The 9,433-nt window shown below is 43.2% G+C and overlaps 1 long non-coding RNA gene across 1 annotated transcript; it reads left to right on the forward strand.

The window, feature by feature from the left end:
• The first annotated feature begins 4,138 nt into the window (after positions 1-4,138).
• Positions 4,139-7,147, forward strand: AI662270 (expressed sequence AI662270). The gene is made up of 4 exons (NR_015519.1): positions 4,139-4,214; positions 4,773-4,873; positions 5,015-5,194; positions 6,097-7,147. It is a non-coding gene; the product is annotated as an expressed sequence AI662270 (long non-coding RNA).
• The last annotated feature ends 2,286 nt before the right edge of the window (positions 7,148-9,433 follow it).

Genomic DNA, 9,433 nt, shown 5'->3' on the forward strand with positions numbered 1-9,433 from the left:
AGATCCTTCGGTAGTACTATGTCCAATTTTCTGAGGAACCACCAGACTGATTTCCAGAGTGGTTGTACAAGCTTGCAATCCCACCAGCAATGGAGGAGTGTTGCTCTTTCTCCACATCCTCGCCAGCATCTGCTGTCACCTGAATTTTTGATCTTAGCCATTCTGACTGGTGTGAGATGAAATCTCAGGGCTGTTTTGATTTGCATTTCCCTGATGATTAAGGATGCTGAACATTTTTTCAGGTGTTTCTCAGCCATTCGGTATTCCTCAGGTGAGAATTATTTGTTTAGCTCTGAGCCCCATTTTTAATGGGATTATCTGATTTTCTGGAGTCCACCTTCTTCAGTTCTTTATATATATTAGATATTAGTCCCCTATATGATTTAGGATAGATAAAGATTCTTTCCCAGTCTATTTGTGGCCTTTTTGTCTTATTCACAGTGTCCTTTGCCTTACAGAAGCTTTGCAATTTTATGAGGTCCCATTTAGATCTGTGTTTTTATGAATACACTTCTTCTGCTTATATCTTACTTCAACGAAGCTTCATTGTTCACCCTGCGAAGTTATACTTAACAAAATTTGGATACCAAACAAAGGTTATGCCATTTTAATATGTTTCTAAAATAAATGTTCCTTACAAATCATCATCAAATTCTCTTAAAGAATTCTTATTGGGTTTCCAGGATAATATTTCCAGGCTTTGCGGTTTAAAATGTTTTGATGACTTGGGATTGTGATTTTCAGAATTGTGGCTTAGACCTTTGAAGACCAAGGAAGTGAGAAGACACATTATCACAGCTGCATGAGCACCTATTGACACTTGTCACAGTAGCTGGTCTAAAGGACACCTAACCATTCTTCCTTCACACAACAGCCACTGGGGCTGAGACACGTTAGAAACACTTGTTTCATGGAGGTGACATCAGTGTGAAGTCATGACAGTTGTGGGGTACATCATGGATGAACTAGGAAGTTGTTGCACTCTCGAGGCTGCTGGAACTCATGGGAGATCATTGGCAGAGAGTTTCAACAAAAGCAGCAGCTGCCTGCCTAAAGAGAGCCTCTTTGGGTGGCAGTTCAGGAGCTCCATTAACATAGGAAAGTCAGAAGGAGGAAGCCAAGTAAAGGATGGCTGTAACAGTGTGGGGCAAGGACCTGGGTAGTGACATGGACTAAGAAAAAGCAAGGAGTCCTAGTAATGGCATGCTTGGCTGCAGAGTCAGGTTTTCAGGTCAACAGGACAAACCTTGGGGAAAGACTTATGAGTGGGAGCCAGTGAAGTGATGGCTCAGTGGATGGAGGCAGCTGCCACCTTGCCTGAGGAGCCCAGCCCCAGGGATCTCTGTGCAGGAGAGAGAGAAATTGACTCAAGCCAGTTGTCTTCTGACTGCCACATGGTGGTGTAGCTGTGAACACCCAGCCCCACAACTGCATACAGATACATTTAAGCACTGCTAATTTTTTATAATGCTACATTTTAGGAGCAGAAGCAAGTGTTCAGCAGTAAAGAGCACTGGCTGCTCTCCCAGAGAACCAGGCTTGTATTCCCAGCACTCACATGGCAACTCACAACCATCTGTAATTCAAGTTTCTGGGATCCATTACACTCTTTGGTCCACAGCGAGCCTGAGGCATGCATGTGGGTCATTTACATACATTCAGGCAAACACTCATCCATAACATAACATCCAAGTAAGTAAGTAAACACAGTTTTGACATTCTTAATATATTTGTGGACCTGGAGAGATGGTTCAGCGGTTAATATCACTGACTGCTCTTCCTGTGGTCAAGTCCCAGCAATGACATGGTGGCTCACAACCATCTGTAATGGGATCCAATGCCCTCTTCTAGTGTGTCTGAAGACAGCTACAGTGTACTCGTATTAGTAAAATAAGTAAATCTTTAAAAAATATATTTGTAATTTTGATTTAATTTTGGATTCATCTCCCCAATCCAACATCTATTTTTGAAAAGAAAAAGTAATATCCCCATCTAATGGGTATATAACATATTACATCATCTTAGAACCAACTGTTTTCCTAAAACAAACATTGGGATCATAATTGTGGTTAGATTCCTAGTGATGATGAAATTGTAAAGTGAACTTTTGTGACCACGATGCTCTGTACTTAAAATGAAAAACAACAATAAAAATGCAGAACCTGGAATCTGCTGACACCCTTGAGCCACAGGCACCTCCCAACAAACTAAATCATACAGGACACTGCCTTATCTCACAGTCAAGTCTGTGACAGCCACATGTTGCTTATGTCCCAGAGTAGAATCATGCAGCATGTTTTAAATATATTGAAGTATAAGCTTTTAATGGCTCAACCTACTACTAGCTTTAACTTAATTCTTTGTTATAGATATTATAGATTTTTTTAACCATATCTGATAATTTATAAGTCAATCCTTTTAGTATTTGACCCTGGAGTTTAAAATCATGCCTGGGTCTGAAAAAGGTGAGCTATAACCCACTTTCAGAGCCAGCAATAACGAAGAACATTATAGAACAATTTGAATATTACCCATATTTAAACAACATTTGAATTTCTATTATATTAAATCCAGTGTTCAGGAAAACCAGAGGTGAATTCTGAGCACAAGTAACTGGCAGAAGGAATAAGAAATAACATTTATTCTTGAATTCGTGACCAGGCAGAAACTAGCATGCAATGGTCATGTACATTCATACACATAAGATCCACATCTAAACATACAGGGTAGAAATCAGACTCATCCATAGCTTGGACAGGAGCTGGTTCTGGCCTGATGCAGAAGAGGGACAAGGCAGTTTGGCAGTGCCTGGCTTCCATGTGGGACCCCAGGTTTTACAAAGCTCTCCATTGAGCCCGGGGATTTACTTGTGAATCCTTCATCCAACCCCATCCCCTTATGCATACTCAGTGTTCTGAGATGTGAAGTTTTTATCAATGCAGTTTTCCTGCTCCCAAGAAGCAGCTGAAGGTGGAGCTAGGCACCACCTGGAGCCCTGGGTGCAGCTGTGCCTTACAGCCCTGAGTCAGAACATACAAACATAGGATAGATACATAAGAGAGGACAATGACATGTAACGATTGGACTTCTTTCCTTCAGAGGTCCATCAGTCCCTCTTGTGTCATCTAGTTTCATAGCCTTCCAAGTCTTAACACACAAAGATGGATCAGATATTGACTTAAGAGACCAAAATATACATGACATCAAAGACAACTGTAACAAATGACTAGTGTCTCATAGAGGTTCCATCAGTCTGACAAGGAGAATGTAATGGACAGGAGTCTGTTTCAGAGGCATCCTTGCATAATCCCTGGAGTACCAGGCATCCTGGGGAATTCTCACTTTAGCTGTGCAACTAGACATTGGAACACTGATGACTGTGCCAGGTCCTTGGCCACTCTGATTTCTGCCTCCCAGCATCGCCTGAGTGCATCTGCAGGGTTTATGTTTATACTGGGTTTTGCTGGGAAAAAAAAAAATGAACGCAACCACTTCAGGCCAAATTTAAAGCAAACATTTATGAAATATTAAATACGGACCAAGACTACTGAGAGGAGCTTACAGGCTTGCTGTATGGAATCTTCTCAGGAGAGAGAAGACAAAAGGTCATGACTCTTGATTTCATCCACTGGCCAGCACTGAGTAAAACCAGGACTAACGATCTGGCACCAAAGGTAAAAGCAAAATCCTTGTAGTTGAGTTAGGGGTGCATTATGTGAAGGTGGCTCTCTATATACTCAATGTTGAGGGATAAACCATCAGCAAACTAAGCACTAGCCAGACAGCTGAGTGCGAGCCGGATCTTGGTATTATTTCTTTTTTTGTTGTTGTCGGGGTTTTTTTGTTTTTGTTTTTTTGTTTTGTTATGTTTTTTTGTTTTTTTCGAGACAGGGTTTCTCTGTGTAGCCCTGGCTGTCACTGGCACTCACTTTGTAGACCAGGCTGGCCTCGAACTCAGAAATCTGCCTGCCTCTTAGTATTATTTCTGTGGCCTATCAGAGGTCCTATATTTTGTAAATATTAGACCTTCTTTACTTGCTTATTGGCTGTAATAAAGAGCTGACAGCCAATAGCTGGGCAGAGAGTGGAGGGCAGAACTTCCTGGGGAGGGACTCTGGAAAAAGAAAGCAAAGGCGCCAAAGTCGCCTGGGGCCTCGGAGATGAAAGATGGACCTGAACAGGAGCAGAGACGCAGAGCTGGCCACACATGGAAGGTAATGCCAGGACAAATCGGGATGAACTAGAAAGTTGGTTGGAAATCTGCCCAGCTATAGGCTTAAGCTTTAAAATACCCGATAGCCTCTGTGTCATCATTTGTACTGCTTCTGGGTCAGAAAGTCCTGCTATATAACTGAAATCACACGGGGGGCCTCTTTAGAAGAAACTGACCAGTGCGGAAGGAACAATATCCTCAGATCATGGAGAGCAAGAGAAGGAAACACAGAAAATAACCATGAGGCCTGAGAAATGTTTTGAATGTATGTGAGATTTATCACATCCTTCCTGCAACCGCTCCTGTCACCCTCCCTGAAGGCTGTCAAGAAAGGACAAGGAGACCAGCATGTGGTTTTAGTTTCTGCCACAAGGCTCACATGAGTCCCTCTGTATCGCCTGGCTGGCCCTTCCTTCCTCCGCATCCAGGCTAACTTTAAAATCCAACCTGAAGGTTTTAAAAATCCAATTATAAGTTAGCCTATATATTAGATGGGGGGGGGGGGGAGGAAACTTCATATTAAAAGCCCTGTATAAAATGCACTCTTTACTGCATTGAGTTTGGTCAAGAGTTTTCGTGGCTGCCTGTTAGTTTGTGTTACCAAAACGAAACATTGAAACATCGGCATGGAAGTTTCTTCTAGGAGCCTGCCCCCAGTTGGTAAGTGAGGAAACATGCATGCCCCTGCCTGAATTAAGGGGGAGGGTTGGGTACAAAAGCAGGAAGTACGTAAAGATATGTGTTTGCTTCTAATTGGACCTGATGGGAAAGCCAAATGGCTTTATGGGTATACGCCTTTAGATGACTCTGCAAACTACCTCTGCCGCCATTTTCTGGGGACCCGGAGTGGTTCTGGGCAAAATCCTTCATCTTGGCTGAATGAAAAAGAGAAAGAAAGAAAGAAAACATGACTGGTCCTGGTTTTCGGCGCCATGTGTATGAGAAAAAGAAATAAAAAGAAAGGAAGAGGACTGGTCCCAGGTATAGTGGAAGAGAAAGTTTGTGGATTGAAAGGGAGGCAGAGCCACGGGGCAGAATCTTCTTGGAGCGTCCAGAATGAACATGTCCCTAGCTTTTTTAGGAGATGGAGGAGAGGGAGGGAGGAAAGAGAGGTACCAGGTGCAGCAGCCCGGGTTGGCATTTTGTCTAGGCTCTGCCCACAGTTTCTGGCAACAGCCAGGTATACCTGACTCACTATAAAAGGGACTGCTTGCCCCCTCCTCACTTTTGCTCTCTGCTCTTCTCCTCTTGCCCTTGCTCCCTTACTCACTTCCTCCCTCTCCTCATTCCCCTCCCTACTCTCCACGTGCTCATGGCCAGCCACTACTATCTCTGCCTTTCTCTGTCTCTACTCCCTCAACTCACATCCCTATGCCCTACATTCTATTCTATATTATACCATCCCGTGGCTGGTACCTCAGGGGGAAGGGATGCCTCAGCATGAGCCAGCAAAGGGACCCTTTCCCCAACACCTTACTATGCCTCCACCAAACATATCCCTGCCTTCTTCTCTTTCTTTTTATAAAATACAACAGCCAGGAAGCCCAAAGGAGAGAGAGATGGGTCTGGTAACCAAAATGGTTGAATTGGAAGTGCAGTTGGGGAAAGGTGGCCCAACACTGAGCTGGAGAGTTCAGGGTAGGAGCAGAACATGCCTTCCAGGAACGCCCTGGAACTGGCAGGGACTGAGGGATGCATGGAGAAACTAGCAGCTCATGTCTGGTTTGATATGATAACTAGGCACTTTATCCATTTGCTTGCTTCAATTTTGACTCAAAACTTGTGGAACTGACTCTTGTGATTCTCGGGTTGAACAGGGAGGATAATAGAACCTCTGTGATAGATGAATGAAAATATATACCCAAATGTTTGGTTCCATGCAGGAGGAAAACCAAATAGCCTTAGAACTCATGGAATTTGTCCCACCGGTTAGCACAACCACATCAAGAGGCAGAACCCCGACTGTCCTGAGGACTTCTTGCTGTTGTGGAGTTTTGCTCTGCTCACCGTCTTCAAGATCACCACATCCCTCTTGGTCCGTGAGTTGCATGAAAACTCCAAAAAGGCTGCCAGCCCCTCACTGGACAGTATCATTGGTATCAAGAATAGTGATTGCTCTTTTTCAAGTGTTGCAGCTGGAGCAGATTACTGATTCAACCACCACCCTCAGAAAGGACATAGAGCTGTAGATTGCTGGTAATGTCCGGCACTCTTAGAAAGAATGTGGAAATGTCGGTTGTAGTAAAGTTAGGCTAAGATGCTTTTGCTAGCGGCTTGGAAGTAGAAAACCGTGGGGAACAATTGGAAATTCAGAGAGGCACACTCTTGATAGTTGAGCTAGACCCTTTTGATGTCAGGGACAAGAACAATGGCAACCCAGCTAATACTGGCTGAGGTGGGTATGCCTGTTTGGCTGAAGCAGCGCTGGTGATCAAGGTGATGACTAAGATCTTATACCCATCTTACCCTCAGATTCCTGACAGGATTTAATAAAAAATTGTTAATAAGTAGATGTGCACCCTAAGGATTTATAGGAAAAATGATTTTTATATGAAGGTTTAAGTTTGTGATACTCTTAAGATTTTTTTATAAGATTACATTTTAAGATGAATAATAAAATAATTGCCGTGTGTCAATAATTTTGAGAGAATTATCTTGGTTGCTTACACTTTGGCAATATCACAAGTTGGTTAGTTACAAATGTATAAGGGTTCTTGAGAATAATTTGTTTTTATTTTGCTTATCCAGAATACATAAAACATTTTATCATGTGAGGGTATTGGGAAAGATGTTTTTTCTTATGTATAGTCATTGTAATCATCCACTTAAAGAAAAATAGAATATAGCCACATTATGATGGTTGTACTACTGGAAAGATTTTGCTGGGACATACAATATGTGTGAGAAAAATAAAGTTGTTGGATCTTGCTCATTGGAGCCTTGCTCCTACCAAAGACATGTATGTATGTATGTATGTATGTATGTATGTATGTATGTGTATGAAAGTGTGAAGTTGGAACTTTGCTTCATCTACCATGTATGTGTGTGTGTGTGTGTATGTATGTATGTATGTGTGTGTTCCTTCATCCTTTTCAACAGCTCCAGAGAGATTCTTGATGATTCCAGAGTCTTTAGACTGGCTTCAGAGAGTTTTCATGGGCCCCAGGGCATATTTTATGGTTCTAGAGTATCAAGCTTGGTTCTCTCAGAGAAAAATTTGGTGAGTGATCGTTCACCCACTCTATGCCTCACCTCAGTTTACCCTGGATATCAGAGCTAGTCTTTGACACCCAATGAAGAGCATAAGAGGCAGGGAGATGTGGAAGGAGTCATGAAATAAGGATATGTGTGTAGCAACAACTACAACTAATTATGTATAAAAATTCCTAAGACCTGTTATTTTGTAAGCTAATTTAGAATGATAAATTAATAAACCAAGACTCTTCTTACCAGACTGAACTATGAAATTCAAAGTAAACAAGTCTTACACTTTAAATGCCAATTCCAATAAACCCTACAAACTGAATCTCCCATGGAGGTACAAGGCTCCAGTTAGTATAAGGAAAGAATTTTATTTCATAGCTGTCATCTGAGGGGCTGGGAAGCACAGCTTAGTTGACAAAGTTACTGCCCTGTACACAGCAGGACCTAAATTTACTACCCAGATCCACATGAAGTGCCATGATTGCAGTCCGAGTGCTGGGTAGGTGGAAAGAGCAGAGCCCTGGGGCTCACTGGCCAACTGACTTAGCTTGAATGGTGAGCTGCAGGCCAGGGAAAGGCCCCATCAAAGGATGACACCTGACATTGTCCTCTGGTCTCCAGAGGAACAGACACACAGTTTACAAGCACCTGCACATATATCTGCACCCCGGTCAACATACGTGCACATAAACACCAAGTGTCATCTTAAACTGTAAAGATGCGCATTGAAGACTGCGATTAAATGTGCCAACGGAGAAACTAGGTTTTTCAGATAACCACCAGACACGTGGAACCCACCTTTGCTGAGCTTACGAACTCAAGACTCTTTGAAAGACTAATTTTAACTTATGGGTATGAATGTGTGTCTTCGTGTGTATGTACATGAGCACAGGGTGGGAGGGACATGTGAATGCTAAAGGAAGTTGCCACTGCCCTTGAAACAGCAGCTTGAAACAACAGTTGTAAACTGCATGAACTGGGTTCTGTCAGTGTTGTCACGGACTTGGAGTAAAGGGATGTCTGAGTTTTGTGAGTAGAGTGTGAATGAGAGTGGATATCTTCAAAAGTATGGTGCCACCTCAGCAAGTGAGACATGATACCAATGAGTCAGCTGTATTCATTTAGGGTTGCAGCATTTTTAATAAAGTCAAAATATGAAACCAGATTAAGACTACACAGACAGAAGATAGAAACAAGATGTGGTAAACACACACGAGAGAGAGAGAGAAGACTGATACGGAGTCTTAAAGGGAAGTCATCTATGAACACGTATGTGAGTCTTTGTGTGTCCACCCCACCATTAGGCACAGCTTCTTGGGGAGTCTGAACAGAGGGAGTTTGGCTGAGCTTATCCCAGGAGACCGCTGGGGAGAGTGATGGGCTGTAAGAAAGCTCCTAGACACCACTCCAGCGGTGGGAAAGCACAGCCTGAGATGTGGGAAAGCTGGAGTAGATTTCTGGCATCCCAAGCCTGGGACAAGGATGGGACCATGGAGTTATCAGACTCTTGGATATCCAGGCACCACTGGGAGTCTCAGAAGAGCCAAGAATGGAGTCATGGTTCACTGGCTGGGGACAGCATCTAGCCCAGGAGGAGTGGGAGCAGGAATCCAGGCTTGTCCCAGCAGTGATTGTCCTTATCTTGGCGGATGACAGATTGGTGGCATTTGTGGCTGGGAGCACAGAGAGGACTTCTGTGGGAGATTAAGCTGTGGCTCTGTAGTTGGTTGAATGCCTTCTCCATGACTCCCTATGGCAGACTTTGATGAAAGAGACAGTACAATGTTCTAATCAGTTTATTGGCCGTTCATCATAGAAAATGGATCCATTTTGTGCCATACCCACTTCTCAGGGTAGACCTGAGATTGAATACTTTTGCAGGGAAGAAGATCTGGGAAGGGAATCTTATTGGCTAAGCCCTCTGGGCCTCTGGGTACCTCATTTGCATGGAGGACTCTGTTTTGGGCCTACATGACCATGGGACATGTTTCTTTTATGTGAGGACCATGCCACATG

This window comes from Mus musculus, chromosome 11, assembly GCF_000001635.26.
Source record: "Mus musculus strain C57BL/6J chromosome 11, GRCm38.p6 C57BL/6J".
In the NCBI taxonomy this organism is placed as follows: Eukaryota; Metazoa; Chordata; class Mammalia; order Rodentia; family Muridae; genus Mus; species Mus musculus.